At 36.5% G+C, this 18,654-nt stretch overlaps 1 protein-coding gene and 1 pseudogene across 3 annotated transcripts in view; one reads left to right on the top strand and one right to left on the bottom strand.

The window, feature by feature from the left end:
• Positions 1 to 18,654, bottom strand: part of Bicc1 (BicC family RNA binding protein 1) — a 229,202-nt gene that overhangs the window by 163,933 nt on the left and 46,615 nt on the right. The gene's annotated exons all lie outside the window — the stretch shown is intronic.
• The window catches only part of LOC150054162 (something about silencing protein 10-like), a 38,183-nt pseudogene continuing 26,599 nt past the window's right edge, over positions 7,071 to 18,654 (top strand).

Here is an 18,654-nt window from a genome sequence, read left to right as displayed (position 1 = left end):
TTAGTTACTATAAATCAGGCATACCCTCTCTGAAGTCCTAGGAAAACACACAGGAGATCTTATTTCTTAAACTTAGCAGTTTGGTGCTGATAAATCACATTCCTACTTCTGTAAAATTACACAGATCTCTTCCTCTCCCGACATTTAGTTTAGAAAAGGAAAGATAGGGGGCTGGGAGTTTGGCCTAGTGGTAGAGTGCTTGCCTAGCATGCACAAAGACCCGGTTCCATTCCTTGGTACCATATACATAGAAAAAAAGCCAAAAGTGGTGCTGTGTCTCAAGTGGTAGAGCTCTAGACATGACGGGGGGGAAAAAGGAACGGTGGATATTAAAAGCCATCAGTTTTCATCTCAGAAAAGAATCATTTGTTTTTGTTAAACCTGATCTAAATCTAACCTCTGATTATCTATTCCATTCATCATCGTTGGTGTGTTAACATTGATTCATTTTTCATCAGTAAGCAGAAAACTGCCTTTAAATGTGGTTTTTATCTGAAACAATGCTTGAGGATAATTTTAAGTTAACAATTGTTGGCCTAGGATAAAACTTGAAACATATATTGTTACCTTCATTTCCTTAAAAAAAATCTGCATGTATATTTATGGTGCAAACACAATCATCATTCATATTTTAAGACACGGAATTTATTTTTATTTCCAGAACTATAATTTCAGGTGCAGGAGCAAAATCTATGTAAATTAAAATTAAGCCACTATACTGCAAAGATTTATACATATTCATTTTTAACAGTTTCTATCAAACTGCTTTTCTGCTATTTACTTGGGAAAGTTGAAACACTTTCTTCTCAAATTTAAGGAACTCACATATGTTAGGCTTAGACTGTTCACCTGACTCAGAAACATTTCAGCTTCCCTAGAAACATATTTTTCTGGCAGTGGCAACTCTTAACTTGTTTCTGAGGCACCTATTTTGAAACACACTATGAGAGAATTCTCTAAAGTATCTTTGACTTCACTAAATCTACACCATCAATGTCCCCTAACAGACCATGAGCTAAAGTCTGGGTCGCCCATTGATGGCACCATTGAAGGCAGTGGGATCTTTTAAGAAACAGATCCTGGTGATGTCACTGGGATGTCACTGGGAGAGCATGGTCCCACAGGGCACTTTGGGATATGGGACGCTCTATCACTCTCCTCTGTCTTGGCCACCATGAAGTGAACACACCTTCTCTGCCACATGCTTCTGCAACGATACTTCCCTGTGGCAGGCCCAAAATAATGACACAGGACTATTCAGGAAAACCATGCGCCCAATCAAATCTTTCTTAGCAATTTCAGATATTTTGTCACCACAGTGGAAAGCTGCCTAACGTAATCAGTTTGGGTGAATTTTGCAATCACTTGAAGATAAATTCTTGACCTTCAGTGTGTCAAGAACACTACTTGAAATGCATCTTTCTTTTTAATGGCCTATTTTCCTAGAGAATTTGAAGAGTGTATCTCAAGTAGGGAAGGGTCTAAATTATATTTCACATAATTATAATAACCTTGAAGTTAAGTAATATCATAAATATCAGTAATGAGGCATACTTTCACAATGACAGGAGCAGAAGATCATTTTGGAGACTAATTTAATCTACACAAAGAATAACTAATTTTCAAGCCCTTGATCCAGGAGACATGATCGTAAAGGAATATAATCCAGATGTTAGAAGTAAACGGGAAACACATTGGCACAGACATGTTATCTTTTAAAAATACATAGTAAGGAAAAGCAATAGAATAATTAATAGAATTTATATAAAGATATTATTTTCAAACATTTTAAGTCATTTGAAAAAAATGGTCTTGATTTTTCAAGTCTAAAGCAATAAGAAAATTCTTATAATAAAATTCTCAGTTAAAAACAAGAAAGTAAGACATAATTTTAAGTAGTTCATAAACTTAACATATTGAGTGTTAGAAATACATGGCTCATGCCTATAATCCTAACAATTTAGGAGGTTGAGACCTGAGAATCAAGGTTCAAAAAAATCCCAAACAGACACATGTAAGAGGCTCTTATATCCAATTATCCAATAAAAAGTCAGAAGTGGGGGCACTGCTCAGTTGGTAGAGTGCCAGTCTTGAGCAAAACAGCTAAGCAAGGGTATAAAGCCCCAAATTCAAACCCCAGTACTGGTATAAATCAAATTAAAATATTCAGTATGATTTGTAGTATTTCTTTAAATAGATATATAAAAACTAGGTACATTCATCAAAAGGTCAACATACACGTACACACATACATACACACACACACACACACACACACACACACACTAACAAAGAATATGGTTTTGTTGAATCTTCTTTATTTCCCAAATTTTCTTGGAATACAGATTTATTACTTTGAAAATGACCACTCAAAAAAGTATTGGGAAAATAATCTTTGAAATTATTGATAGGTCAACCCACAACACTGAGGTTCAATAAAAAGAGAACAGAGTGAACATACTACTTGTAGGAATTACATCTTATAGCTTCTAAGAAATGTCATTAAAATAGTTTAATGAAAAGGTGTATATTGCTTTCCAGCAGATCCCAAACTTGTTTTCCTTTTGTATGGTATGGAATGAATGTGTATCTTTTGCAAGTTTAACAGTTGTTAACTTGCAGAAGAAGCCTGGGTAGCAAATTCAAATAAAATACCCTGAAATATTTTTACAAACACAAAAGAAAAGCCAATTAAGAGTTTTCATAACAAAATCTAATATGTTTAAGTGTCTACTTGTGAGAATGTACTACAAATATGCATTTACTCATGGATCTAATGAAGTCAGTTTTTTTATTTGATTTCCAAAGGATATTTTAGCATTAGCAAATACAAAATGAAAGTATAAAAAACAGTACACAGCTTGCCCAAATTCTTTATGCTCACCTCCTAGTTGGTCCTTCCTGTAAAATTCTTTCCCACAAGCCTGTCTTAGAGGCAGCCAAATATCTCCAGTCCCTGCTCCTGTCCTACAGCACATAAAATACAGTCAGCTTAATTGTCCCTACTCAGTGGCTATAAACAGACTATACAGCTGTGGGGTTTCCAAATAAGCACCTTCAGAAGTATAATCACAAGCCAACAAAAATAATTTTGAAAAATAGGGTGCTATGTTACATGGCTGTTATGACAGCAAGAACATTCAGTTGATTTCCCACAACCGTCCTGCATGAACTAGAAAAGACCCCTGACACAAGATTAAAGGCAGTGATTGTAAAAGGAGGAGCAAAAGGCTCTCCCTTGACAATTACAAAACAATAACTTCAGCCTCAATGGGTTATATTGCCACTGAAACAGTTCTTAAGGAATCTTTTCCCCAGAACTCTCCAAAGTAAAACCAATCATAAAGTACAGACACAAGTCCCCCTGCATTCTTTCTTCTTCAATTAGATTTTGTGACAGAAAGACAACAAAAAGTCCACAGGCAGAGCAAGAGTGTTGTCTGGGACAATCCAGTGGTGGCAGTTTGAGAATTAGTATTCCCATAAGAAAAATGTCACCCTTACTCATCCTCCTCCTGATCCTAAAATGCGCAGAAACTACACATCACAATTTTTATTTTTTAATATTTAATTATTTTAATTAAAATTAGATCTGACCTTGTAAAACTTCTCTTAAATAATTTTTTAATATTTTTATTGTAATTAATAAAAGGGTTACATGATATTTGCCAGATAGAAAGTGCCTTAATTCACATACATTGATACCCTTTCACATGTCTTGTTACCCATTACCCTCCCCCCTCCCTCCCCACCCATCTTGGTTTTCCCCCCTTCCCTATCAATTTTCAAATAACCAAATACAAATAAATTCAATATATCAGATAACAAAGTGAGATACTGTAACAATATAAGATACCCAAGGGACAGCAAAGGAGATGAGAGATAACATAGTACATAAAGGACAACAATCATTCGTTATATGGCTTTTGTTTCAATATCCTGGAGGTCCTTTCAATTAGCTTCATACTATATGGCCTTATGTATCAAGGTTTTGCTCTATTGCAGATCTCTGCTAGGAGAGCCCAAGGTTTCTACTGATTATGACAAATGAGGGAAACCATTGAGCCTAAGTTGCTTTGAGTCTGGCTTACTTCACTAAATATGATTTTTTCTAAGTCTTTCCATTTCCTAACAAATGGGGCAATGTCATTCTTTCTGACAGCAGCATAGAATTCCACTGTGTACAAACACCACAACTTGTTGATCCACTCATCAACTGAGGGACATCTAGGTTGGTTCCATATCTTTGCTATGGTGAATAGTGCTGCAATGAACATTGTTGTGCTAGTGAATTTAGTATGCCCTTTTTAAAAGATGTTCAGACGCTCAGGCAATCAACATTTCCCAGGAACTGTGCCCAACCCTCTGTGGGCAGAATGAGAATACAGGAATTAAAAGAAAATTCAGAGACATGTTAATATTGCTCTTGTTAATGCTTTGAAGGACTTATAGTGAATGAAAAGGGGGGAAAAGGTCAATTGAAGACTATTCTCCAAAGATACTAACTCAAAAATGTCTCACAAAATTCTCTACATCATCCCCACACTATTAAAAAAATAGGAAATGGTAAAAGGAAAACATATTCTACTTTGCAAATTAATGCCCAGCTCTATATAGAAAACAAGTATTTCTCATTACAATGCATCATTAAAGAACTATGCCCATAAGGATAATTAATATAGTGAGAAAGATGAACATTTTTTTCCTTCAATGAACTGTTGTATAGATTTTTTCATTCTACAAAGGACAAAATGAAGTGATCAAAAAAGAATGTTTATTAAAGGTAGATAGAATATACAATGATACATCATATTCTGGAAAATGTCTACAGTGTAGAAACACAATAGACTTCACCTTTTGAGAAACACTTAACAACTCATGAGGAGACCTTGGTTTTCCCAAAATCACTGCTGGTGCTTAATGCTCCGATCTGCCACAACAAAATTTTCTTATTCCATTCCAAACTCTCCCATCAATTAAGCTTAACTTAATGTCTGTGACCACCGCCCCCCAGACTCCTGTGTATAAATCCTACTGCCCAAGATGATGGTATTTGGAGGTGGGGACTTTGGTGAAGAAGAGAAGCCATCATGAATGCATCGGAGCCCAGGAGAGATCCCTCACTCATAACAACAACAAAGGATCTAGGTTATATAACTTCATTACAGTAGCCCAAATGGTCTAATACATTGCATGCAAACAACCAGTACCATGGATCTCGTTTTCAGTCTTGACCAGTGAAAGAGGCCCATAGAAAACAATTACATTGGCTTGACTTCTTCCTAGTGTTGCTTATCTTCTTATGACTCAACAGTAGCTAAAACAACGTTAAAGACTTTTATGTGACATCTTCAAAATACTTGGAGCAAAACGATGCTGAGCCAAAGAAGAATGAATGAGTTATTTCCCCAAATGAGGAGTGCCTACTCAGCCACTGAAGGGAGAGACGAACTACAGAACACATCCAAAGTCTAGAAAAGGCAAGCCTGTTTGTGTGAGACAGCCATGTGTAGTTAAAAATCATTTTCTAAAAAAAATCATTTTCTTTGAAGCAAACTCATTTTTCACAACAGTGTGCAAGTTATTTCCCACTAATTCCAAAACATGAGCATACAGTTATATTTTACATTTCAGATCAACCCATGCCTGTCTATGGATCATCTCACAGGGAGTTGCCCTTTCGTAACATATAATCTATGAAACCTATAATATTATAATAGGGGATTGGAGAGAATGGGAAAGAATCTTAAATGGTAGTGTAGTCACTTTTATTAGAGAAACTTGGAACACTTTTTGTAGGTTGTGAATTTGAAGAAATCCTTCTTTAAGTCTGGGAGAATTCCCAACTTCTCTCTTCCAATGTGAGGAAAAGACATTTACTTCCCCCCCCCCAAAAAAAACACCCACCTTCCTAAGAAAAATGCAATTACTGTAACTATCAGAGTTTTATTCTATGTACATTAAATTCATTCTCAGTAACTAAAACTAAAGACATCAACAATTCATTAGGTAGAAATTGTAAGAAATGCTCTAAATGAGGAGAGATTTGATTTTTCTGTGTTTAATTTTTATTGTTCTTTTATTTTCTTACTATCTTTAAGTAGTTATACCAAGTATTTTCAATTCAACATGCCAGTTTATCAATACAATGTATCTTGTTCAATATCACCCATTCCATCACTCTCTCCTATCTTCCATAAAAATCCATCCATTCTCTCAATCCTAATTCCATAATCACATTTATAATTTGAATATTATGATTGCATTCTCCATCATTCCTGTCAGCTTTGTCTTTAATAGGCCTCTTTATAAGTCATCATAGATGAAGAACTCCAGGATAGAAGCCTGGAAGGGGCAGGACAATCTCCTTAGCAGAGCAGGCAATTTATATCTAGCATCAAGTGTCAAGATTCCTGTTTGCAGGTGAGGAAGAATTTGCTTTAGAGCATTGCTAGGGAAGGGGATAGCACTTAGTTCTCCATTAGCAGCTATGCTTGTTCTGTAAATTCAATATATAAAAGATTATAGTAGTCTTAGTAGTTATGACCCATCAATTCCTCTAAGCCTATTAAAATCAGATTTTCTGCTCCACACTCAATCTTCTGGCTTTAAGTTTAGCAGACATAGACTAATAACATACCATCCATGATCCCACTGGACTGATGGCTGCTTATTGTTCATTATGAATGAATAAGTACAAATACATTTCTTTTTGGAAAGAATTACAAACAAGTGAGGATGGCAACAAAAGCTTTCCATAACATAATAACTGGGAGTTCATTATCAGCTCCACCATGTGTGAGCTATACAACATAGAGTAAAATTAATAAACCTTCGTGCATTTTAGCTTCTTCTCATGCAATGTAGGAGTTAGGAGAGTGGGCCTACCTAAATTGCATTTCACTGGAAGCTGACTGTGTAGAAAATACTGACGTGAAAGTCAGTTATACAAAAATCACTCCAGGGGTCACTGGTAGGAAAAGCATGCTGTGAAATAGCAAAGAAAGAAGATAACAAAGTGCCTCAATAGACCACAGAAGGGACTGGAAGCTGGCATTCAGCCCTACTCAATGGAGGACAGAACCCTCGCTTCTGGAACCTTTGAAGCAACGGTTACAAGAACAAAAGTGGCCAAGTTGTGGGTCACGAGGAACACAGTCACACTCAACAAACAGGTGATGGCTGCTCACTTTCCCTGGTGCTTGCAGCAGCCACCACAGGCAGAGTGTCACTCACCCATATCATTCATTTCTACCTTCCCCTGTGGGCACTTTATCACCTGACATCATCACAAAAAGGGTGACTACACTACAATAAGATACTCTGAGAGAGAGGTGACGTTTATGAAACTTTTATTACGGGATGTTACCATAATTGTAATTTGTTATTCATTGATAAGCTTTTAATGTGCCTATTTTACAGACTTTGCTGTAAGTACCAACAGAGCATGCGTATATGTTTACACACACTTACATATTTGTTCTTTTCATAGTCCTTAGAAATACAAACAACCTTATGAACTACTGCTAACATTTCAGCATGCCTGCCTCTTGATTACTCAATAACCTGGGGGGCAGGGAGAGAGGGAGGTGGTTAATACAGAACTATCTCATGGTCAAAATAAAATGGAGACAGTACCAAATCTTTTTTTATGAGTTTGCCACTTCCTTACTCAAAATAACATTTCCTTATTCCTATAAATGTATCAATGTTTAAAATTAAGAGTTCAAAGCCTTTCACCCAGAAATGGATGTTGCCTTCTCCCTCCCCCCCAATTCACTCCCTCATCCCATAAGTTTCATGATATGTGATTTAAACAAAACCATAAACTGAGTACACTGTTCCCAAACAGTATCTTTTTCAAAGAATCCTGGTTCATATCTGAGATTTAATATATGCAGTTTTTGTGGGTCATGGGGCTTGAACTTGGCCTGGGTGCTGACCCTGAGCACTTCAGCTCCAGGCTATCGCCCTACCCTTAAACCAAGCCCCACTTCTCATTTTCTAGAGATTAAATGGAAATAAGAGTCTCAGGTCCTTTTGTGCCCAGGCTGCCTTTAAGTATTCTGAGCAATAAGTTCATTAAACTTTATAACTGAGAGGATGTGAGGTACAATTGCTATAATGTCTACTTTCAATATTGTCAAATTGGCCTAATAAGACATAGAATTATGTCCAGTAAGATAGGGAAGGAAGATTAGTAAAACTCATTAAGATGCACTTCATTAGGCATTGACAAGCAATGAAACATTAGAAAAAGGCAAGAAAAACTAAGTACATGAAAAGAGAAAATGCTAGAAGGACCTAATATTCACAAGGCACTAAATATGCATGAGGTACCTGAGGAACTAAACATTCATGATACAAAAATTATACATGAAACATATGTGACATTCAAATATCCACAAGGCCTTAATAAGATCACAGTAGGACATCCATTTTTATCCTCAGCACAAGAAATTTGAAAAAAACAAACAAACAAACAAACAGCAACAACAACCAACCCTGTACATGTGCCATGGAGAACAAGTGAGAAACTAGGCCAAAAAGAATCTGATTGAAGACAGTGAACATGATTGATCCTAGACTCCCGAAATCACCATCATGCAATGAGCTCACTGATTTAAAAATACAAAAAGAAAGGGGGAATCACAAAATGGAGAGACCAAGGACAAAGGGTTAAACCAATACAACAGCAATACTCACAAGACACTATGCTGGAAAATGAACTTTGCGACTTGGAAGAAAGGGGAGTCTGAGGGAGGGAACGTAAGAGAGAAGGTATAACACTGTTCAATAAGAAATGTACTCATCACTTTACTTAAGTAACTGTAAGCCCTCTCTATATAACACCTTTAGAATAAAATTAAAAGATTAAAAAAATACAAAAAGAAGCCATGCACCAGTGTTTCATGCCTGTAATCAATCCTAGCTACTTTGGAGGCTGAGATCAGGATTTAAAGCCAATTATGAAAGCAAAGTCCATGAGACTCTTCTCGCCAATAAACTACTAAAAATAAAAAGCTCGTCACTTTAAGCTTCACTTAGCTGTGGCTCAAGTGGTAGAGCCAGCCTTGAACAAAAGAAGCTTAGGAACAGTAATCCAGGCCCTGAGTTCAAGTTCCATGACTGGCACACAAAAAAGACACAAGTATCTTTCCAGATAACAGACACATGTATATGACAGCACACTTATCTATACACATACTTATATACTTATATATATATATATGTGTGTATGTGTAGTGTGTGTGTGCATATAGTGTACAACTGAGTGCCTGTGTACACAAGTACGTACACCTACTGGATGCCTATGAGGGAAAGTACTCTCTATAAGTCTTCATTTGTATTCGGGGCAGCCTAACACAAAGAAAGTACTCAACAAATGTTTGTTGAGAGTTAACTGCTTTTCTTAAGAGTTTACCAAAAACATTCAGCTACTGAGCTTGAATTCATGAAGAGCAGGAGTATTTTTAGTCACATACTTTGTTTACCCACCAACCTCTCAATCTAGGAGGATATCTGAATGTAACAGAAATGTGATGAAGCCACCACTTTCCCATGTTCCTATTTTTGCTATATTTTCCTGTCATTGTGGTGTATTCAGTGCACTTGAGCTTTGCCTGTACTCTTGATCAAACAACATGAATGGTCTTTCTTTCTTTTCTTTTCTTTCTTTTTTTTTTGTCGGTTGTGGGCCTATATGCTGTCCCTGAGCTCTTCAGCACAAGGCTACCACGCTAACCCTTGAGCCACAGGGCCACTTCTGGTTTTCTGGTGGTTAATTGGAGATGAGAGTCTCATAGACTTTAGAGCCCAGTCTGGCTTGGTACTATGATCCTCAGATCTCAGCCTCCTGAGTAGCTAGGATTATAGGCATGAGCCACCATGATTGGCACCACCTGTTTTGTTTTGTTTTTTTAAGAAAATTTTTGAATACTTTTAGTAGTTTTTTTCTATATCAACCATTTCCAAACTTGTACAGTACATCACTCTTTCCTAATTTAAAACTTTTCGCCAAATCAAATGTAACAGCAAGCACACAAAGTGTGTTCTTACTCACATCATAAAGATATCACAGACAGAATTTAAAATTTGTTAATTACGAAATTCCCATCACTGATCTTAAAAAGTCACTACCTATAATATGTACCAAATTTAATGCCTTAATCGCACTGCCTAAGTAACTGAGCTTTTCTAATTTAATGGAAATAGTGATTGGCTGATTAAAAGAGTCAAAAAATAAGTACTTCTCTAAATCATGAGATTCAGGGCAATGAAATTATTCATCAACAATCCTAAAGGTTCCATTAACTAATATGAACAAGCTTCAGATACCTTCAACGACCTGTGCCTATCTATCATCAGCAATGATTGAAGAGGAAAAGTATAGCATTATGTTCTTAACACAATAAAAAATAATTCAGAACCAAAATAATAGCACATTCTTACATAACTATGCAATTAAACAGAAATGATTTAGAGTAAGATACCTATGTTTCATTAAGAAAAAAATGAGCAAACCAAATAGCTGCTGTTTTATGCTTTGGCGGATTTACACTGTGTTCTTTGCCTTGTAGACTTACCTTTCTGATCAGACACTCTCTGAGCTCAAGTAACCTGCATTTCCCTCTGAGAAGAGACTGATATCACCATGAGCAATATATAATGGAATCTAATTTATACCCTCAATGGATGAGAGAGGACAAGATAGACTGCAGAAATACACTGATTGTAAAGTAAAAAGAAAACAATTCAAAGGAATTCTTTGATGAGTCTCAGGAATATATATCCTGCTCAAATGGAAAACCATGATAATCAAAAGCAAAGATTAAAACTGTAATATATTGAAAATTACACAAAGGAAAAGAATTGGGAGAGCAAGGAACATAGGCTCATGATTTCCATCATTTGTAATAATTAGTACACATCTAGGACTCTCCTAACAGCAGATTACAATAGCTCAAAACATAAATACATAAGGTCATTCAGGATGAGACTAAATGATAGGAGCTCTAGGATATGAAAACAAAAGCTGTACCTTGTGTGATTGTTCCTAATTTACTGTTATTTTTCTTCTCTTTTGTTGCCCATTGGTTAATCTCATAGTGTTACTGTATCTGAATTTGTTACCTGGTATATATTTATTTGTTTACTTGAAATAGGAAAGGGAAGGGGGAAGAAAATGATTGGGAGGGTTGGGAGGGAGAGAAATGGAGACAAAAACATGAGAAGGGGTATCAATGTGTGAGAAGTTATGCACCTACTATCTGGCGAATATAACAGAAACCCCTCTACACATAAAAATTTTTTAAGAAATTAATAGCTCTTTTGCATAAGAGGAAACTTTAATTGTTCTTATTCTCATCCACCACCCATCTACCTCTTTACCACACACAGAAACAAGGAATTATGTCATTTTAGAATAACATAAAATTCTTCTTAGCATTTAGGTAGAAAAGCCAGAGAGATTGGTATCATAAAATCCTTTCCATTATGGGATAACAATTAAGATTTCAAGTAGAAAACATTCCATGTGTATCTAGTAAGAAAGGGCTAAATATGATTTTTAAAGCAAAAACACAGCTTATACTAGCTGAAATAGTTGCCAGCTCAGAAACATTTTTTTTCCACTTGGAATAAAAGAAGACTTCAAATAATCATTTGGCATGGTTCCTTCTGTACCTCTACACTGTCATTAGAGAATGGTTAGACGTTAAAGACCATATTTTGGATTAAATGATCATAGTTTCAAATTCAGGTATGTATATTTTAAAAGCTCAAGGCAGCTTTGGAAAGACTGCAGAGAACCAGCAGAGATCCAGAAGGTATTGCAATGCAGCCAAAAAAACTTTGGATAAATAACATCTGGCATTAGTGGTTTGCTAGACTTGAGTTTCTCAACTTCCTCTATGGAGAAACTTAAATCCCTTTTGGCCTCTCTCTGACTTCCTTAAAAAATATTTCTGGAAATGGATACTTTACCATCTTCCACCTTCTTTATCTGGAGAAATACAGCCATTTGGAGAGTGTAGAATATGATCCCATACTAGGTGAGCTACAAGTTGTTTTCTGGCTCTGCTTAGCCTCAACTCAACCTCTCAAATGCAATGCAAAGCTGAAAGGGCTTGCCAAGAGGCTCTGGCATGAGACGAGCCCCATTTTTTCTTACTAGCTCCATGGCCTTGAACAAATATTTCACCTCCATGAGCCTCATGCTCTCTTATCCTCCCTCCTTGGGCCTGGTGTAAGGAAGTAAGTGAAGCTCTATAGAACGGAACCCGCTCCTGCCTAGCACATGAGTATTTGATGAGAGCAAGTACTGATCACCACCGCCACACCTTAGAAACCAACTCCTTTTACAATAGCCTCAAAGAAAATAAAGTACCTAGGAATTAACTAAGAATGTAAGGACCTATTTGATGAAAACTTTAAAACACTGAAAAAGGAAATTAAAGGAGAACTGAGGAAGTGGAAAAACCTCCCATGTTCCTGGATTGGAAGAATTAACATCATGAAAAGAGGCAATCTTGCCAAGGGCTATCTACAAATTCAGTGCAATACCCATCAATATCCCAATGTCATTCTTTAAAGAAATAGAAGAGGCAATCCAAAATGTCATATGGAATAATAAAAGAATCTGAATAGCAAAAACAATTCTTAGCACAAAGAACAGCATAGGAGGAATTTCGATACCAAACTTTAGACTCTATTACAGAGCTATAATTATCAAAACAGCTTGGTACTGGCACAAGAACAGGCCTGAAGACCAATGGAATAAAACTGAGTACCCAGATATTAACCCACAGACCTATGGCCAACTAATCTTTGATAAGGGATCCAAAAAATAGAATGGAAGAAAGATAGCCTCTTCAACAAGTGGTGCTGGCAGAACTGGTAAGCACCTGTAGAAAACTAAAGTTGAATCCTTCTTTGTCACCCTGCACTAGGATTCACTCCAAATGGATCAAAGACCTTGAGCTAAAATCAAATATACTGAAAACTTTATAAGAAGAAATAGGAGATACACTAGGCCTCCTTGGCACAAGTAGAAACTTTCTCAATAAGGACCAAGAAACACAACAAATCAGAGAAAGTCTGGATAAGTGGGCCTGTATTAAACTGCAGAGCTTCTGTATGGCAAAGGACATAGCTAGCAAATTAACTAGGAAGGCTACAGAATGGGAAAAGATCTTCACTAACCATACAAAGGACAAAGGCCTCATACCTAAAATATATCAACAGCTCAAAAAATTGAATCACACTCAAACTAATCTCCAAAGAAACAACCATCCCATTAAAAGATGGGCCAAAGACACAGAGTCTTCTCTGAAGAAGAAATAAGAATGGTCTACAGACACATGAAGAAATGCTTGACATCTTTGGCCATAAAAGAAATATAAATCAAAACAAATTTGAGATTCCACCTCACTCCAGTGAGAATGGCCAGGATCAAGAAATCTGACAACAGATGCTGGAGGGGATGTGGCCAGGAGGGATCACTACTACACTGTTGGGTGGGAGTGTAAACTCATTCAACCACTATGGAAAGCAGTATGGCAGTTCCTCAAAAGACTAAACATAGAGCTCCCCTATGACCCAGCAATTCCACTACTAGGCATTTACCCAATTGTCCAGAAACAAGGACATACTAAATCCACTAGCACAATGATGTTCATTGCAGCACTATTTACCATAGCAAAGATATGGAACCAACCCAGATGTCCCTCAGTTGATGAGTGGATCAACAAGATGTGGTATTTATACACAATGGAATTCTATGCTACTGTCAGAAAGAACGACATTGCCCAATTTGTAAGGAAATGGAAAGACTTAGAAAAAAATCACATTAAGTGAAGTAAGCCAGACTCAAAGGAACTTTAGGCTCAATGGTTTCCCTCATTTGTCATAATCAGTAGAAACTTTGGGCTCTCCTAGCAGAGATTTACAATAGAACAAAACCTAATACATAAGGCCATATAGTATGATGCTAAATGAAAGGACCTCTGGGATATAGAAACAAAAGCAATATAATGAGTGATTGTTGTCATTAATGTACTATGTTATCTCTCATCTCTTTTGCTGTTCCTTGGTTATCTCATATTGTTACAGTATTTCACCTTATTATGTGATATATTGGATATATGTGTATTTGGTTATTTGAAATCAGATAAATAAGGGGGGAAAACAAGATGAAGGGCAGTGGGAGGGAAATGGGGACCAAGATAAGAAAAGGGGTATCAATGTATATGAAGTAATGCACCCTCTATCTGGTGAATATAATATAACCCTTCTATTAACTACAATTAAAAATATATATATAAAAAGAAACCAACTGTACCCAAAGTGGTTTTATCTCTTGGAGCTTCTTCTAGACAAGCCAACCTATTTCTCTCCATCTTCCTTCATTTTCTCATCTGCTTGCCCTTTCTAAACATCTGCTGCTCCATTTCTCCCCTCATTCCAAATCTTCAATGTGTGATTGTTGTTCTTAACGTATTATGTTATTTCTCTTCTCTTTTGTTGCCCTTTGCTTTATCTCATATTGGTACTATACCTGACTGTGTCAGGTTTGATTATTTGAAATAGGAACGGGAAGGGGGGAAAAAAAGATGATTGGGAGGGGGTTGGGGGAAGGGAAATGGGGAAAAAACATGTGAAGGGATATCAATGTGTGAGAAGTAATACACCTACTATCTGGGGCAAATGTAACTGTAACCCCTCTATACATTACAGTTAAAAATTTTAATATTAATGTGTATTGCATTGAATTTGTAGCTAGCCCTTGGCAAGATTGTCATTTTCACGATATTGATTCTTCCAATCCAGGAACATGGGAGGTTTTTCCATTTCCTCAGTTCTGCTTTAATTTCCTTTTTTAGGATTTTAAAGTTTTCATCAAAAAGGTCCTTTACATTCTTGGTTAAGGTAATTCCTAGGTACTTTATTTTCTTTGAGGCTATTGCAAAAGGAGTTGCTTTCCTGATTGTTGCCTCATTCCTCTCACTGTTGGCGTAGAGGAAGGCAGTTGACTTTTGAAGGTTAATTTTATACCCTGCTAACCTTCCAAAGTTTTGAATCACCTCAAGCAGCTTGGGAGTAGAGTCTATAGGATTCTTTAAATACAGGATCATGTCATCTGCAAAGAGGGAAAGTTTTACTTCCTCTTTCCCTATTTGGATCCCCTTTATGCTTGTTTCTTGCCTTATTGCACTGGCTAGGAATTCTAATACTATGTTAAAGAGGAGTGGACAGAGTGGGCATCCTTGTTTCAATCCTGATTTTAGAGGGAATGGCTTTAGCTTTGCCGTTAAGTATAATACTAGGTGTGGGTTTGTCATACACAGCCTTTATTATATTGAGGAATGTTCCATGGATTCCTAGTTTCTCCAGAGCTTTTAACATAAAGGGGTGCTGGATCTTGTCAAATGCCTTTTCTGCATCTATTAAGACAATCATGTGATTTTTGTCCCTGCTCCTGTTGATGTGTTGAATTAAATTGATTTGCGTATGTTGAACCAGCTTTGCCTCCCTGTGATGAAATCTGTTTGATCATAGTGTGTAATTTTTTTGATGAGTTCTTGTAGACGGTTGGCCAGTATTTTGTTGAGAAGTTTTGCATCGATGTTCATCAAAGAAATAGGTCTATAGTTCTCTTTCTTTGATGAATCTCTGTCTGGTTTGGGGATGAGGGTTATACTGGCTTCATAGAATGCTCAATGGTTTCCCTCATTTGTCATAATCAATAGAAACCTTGGGCTCTCCTAGCAGAGATTTGCAATAGAGCAAAACCTTGATACAAAAGGCCATATTTTAGGATGCTAAATGAAATATCTCTAGGATATAGAAACATAAGCCATATAATGAATGATTGTTGTTCTTAAGGTACTATGTTATCTCTCATCTCTTTTGCTGTCCCTTCGTTATCTCATATTGTTACAGTATCTCGCTTTGTTACCTGATATATCGGATATATTTGTATTTGGTTATTTGAAATTGGATAGGGAATGGGGGAAAACAAGATGAGGGGTCAGTGGGAGGGAAATGGGGACCAAGACATGTGAAAGGGTATCAATGTATGGGAATTAATGCACCATCTATCTGGCAAATATAATGTAACCCTTCTATTAATTACAATAAAAAATATATGAAAAAAATTTAAAAGAAGTGGGAAAACAAGATGAGGGGAGGAGGTGGAGGGAGGGAAATGGGGACAAAACCCTGAGAAGGGTTATCAATGTGAGTGAAGTAATTCACCTTCTATCTGGTGAATATAGCTGTAATCCCTCTATTAATTACAATTTAAAATTTTAATAAAATAAATTTTAAAAAGAAAGAAAAGGGACAGGAGCTTGGCCTAGTGGTAGAGTGCTTGCCTAGCATGCCCAAAGATCCCAAATCGATTCCTCAGTACCATATACATAGAAAAAAAGCTGGAAGTGGTGCTGTGGCTCAAGTGGTAGAGCTCTAGCCTTGAGAAAGCCCAAAGACAGTGTTCAGGCTGAGTTCAAGGCCCAGCAATGGAAAAAAAAAGAAAGAAAAAAGCAATCACTCATTCTTCCCCTTTAACTCAAGACATTTGGTGTTAACACACTCCCTTTATTTTACCACCTCAAATAAGCAAGCCAGAGATACAAGTCTCAGAACAGTGCCATCTGAGCTTATATTCCAGTGGGAGATTTTCTGTACTACTAAGGGACTGTTGTATCCTCACAGTCTGGCACAGGCTATTTTTGCAACAGTTTCCAGTGTTTCATACTATGTATTTCTATTGTTATTATTTGAGAAGATAGAGAGGAATAAGTAGTATCTAGCTTCAATTGAGATTGAGGAAAGGAGACAGGACATGAGAGCATTCCAAGTTTGGATTGTGGGAGAAGGCAGAGAGAAAGTAAAAAAAAAACCACTGCTGAAGTGCAGTTTGCTACCAGTACATGACACTGTACTTGCCATATGTATATATGCCATATATATATATATACATATGTATATCTCAAGGAGATAGCACAGAAAAGGGCAAAAACTGAGGTAATGCATTTATTTCTTCTTCAAGTAACTGCTAATAGCAGTTGTATAGACATGGGATGATGAAAATTAAACCTTATGTTCTGTAGATCTGTTGCTTTTCAAAGTGATGTTCAATTTTTTTTGTAATTTGTTCTCGTGTAATACACAAGTATCAGTCCTCTACTACTCCACATTTGAAAACTCAAACACTAGACCTATTCCTGAAGGACTTGGAAGAGAGACTTGCTTTGACCTCCATGGAGGACAAAAGTTTTTGAGAGCTAATTAGGGGCTCAGTGACATCCTGCTAAACCCACTACTTGTCCAGAACGTGAAATATAATACACAGAAGGTGAGAAACTAAAACTTTCCTTAAATCATCTATTTAAGCACACACCAAAAAGTATAGTGAAACAGTGTCACTTTCTGTCACAAATGACAAACCTTACAATACTACAGCCGAAAACTTCCTATGAGAATGTTTGAAAAATCACCCAAAGATATCAACAACTGCCCTCTTCTTTGTCAAGCTGTATCAATACGAGAGAAAATGCTTCCTGAATTCTAACTTTGAGTAGAAGATACTAGAAGCTAAGCATAGAGAAACAACCACATAAGCAGAGCCATCAGAAATCTTCATCTGCAAACCACTGCTGCAATAATGAAGAAGTTTCATAATGTTAGAGTCACAGCCTCCTGGAATCCCAGTTTGCCTACAATAAATAATGGAAACAGAGTTTATGTCCCAGGGCCAACAAGAGGACCACAGGAAAGAAGGAAAACAATGAGTGGTAAGGCAATTTTCCCAACTACGAAAACAGTGGTTCTAACATTGTCATCCAGGACCCCCTTGGGAGAAAATGATACATTTTCTGAGATTGGCTTGGTTAAAACTATTTTCATAATAATATTATGTAAATAATTTTTGTCATTTCTAATCTTATTTTTCATCAAGCATACACTAACATTTTTCAGGCTCTGTGATGAGTGGTCAGGGAAACAGACAAGAAGCACAGGCAGACATGAACACCCAGCCATCTCCTAGAATATACTAAAGTGGTCTACAGCACCATAAAACAATGCCATTGGTGTCATTAAACCTCTTTAAAGACAATTCTGATTTGTCTGCCATGGCTTTCCTATTATGTTCCAAGTGTATTAATAGATTTACATTTCCTAAAATTAATTAATAGCAAAAGCTATAAACTATATAAATGAAATTTCTTTGCCATCCCCACCTCAATGATTTTTTTAAATGTGAAGTTATCAAAAAAAAACAAAATATCTGATGAAGGTAGATATGCTATGTAAGCTTTCCTACCTACATATCTACATAATTACATTTGTATCTGTTAATATATTGAATATAGTATATCTTACAGGACTAAAAACTTCATTAGGATGCATTCTATATTTTTATCTCACATTCCAACTGTCTCTGTCCAGAAAAAAAAAAAGCAAACTAAAGGGCCTTTTCTCTGGCAACCATGTGTCCCAGGTTTTCCAGGACAGTCTTAATGTCAAATATGTTTCCAATTTTTCCCCAACAACCACAAAAATGTTCCTTATATTTCAACATTTTCATGTCCAAACATCTTCCAATCTGATTCTCACACACAAGGAAAATCACAAAATATCCTCCTGGTG

Source organism: Megascapheus bottae, chromosome 15 (assembly GCF_031878675.1).
Source record: "Megascapheus bottae isolate mThoBot1 chromosome 15, mThoBot2.hap1, whole genome shotgun sequence".
Lineage (NCBI taxonomy): Eukaryota > Metazoa > Chordata > Mammalia > Rodentia > Geomyidae > Megascapheus > Megascapheus bottae.
The sequence above is the reverse complement of the archived record's forward strand: the minus strand, read 5'-3'. Positions and strand labels throughout refer to the sequence as shown.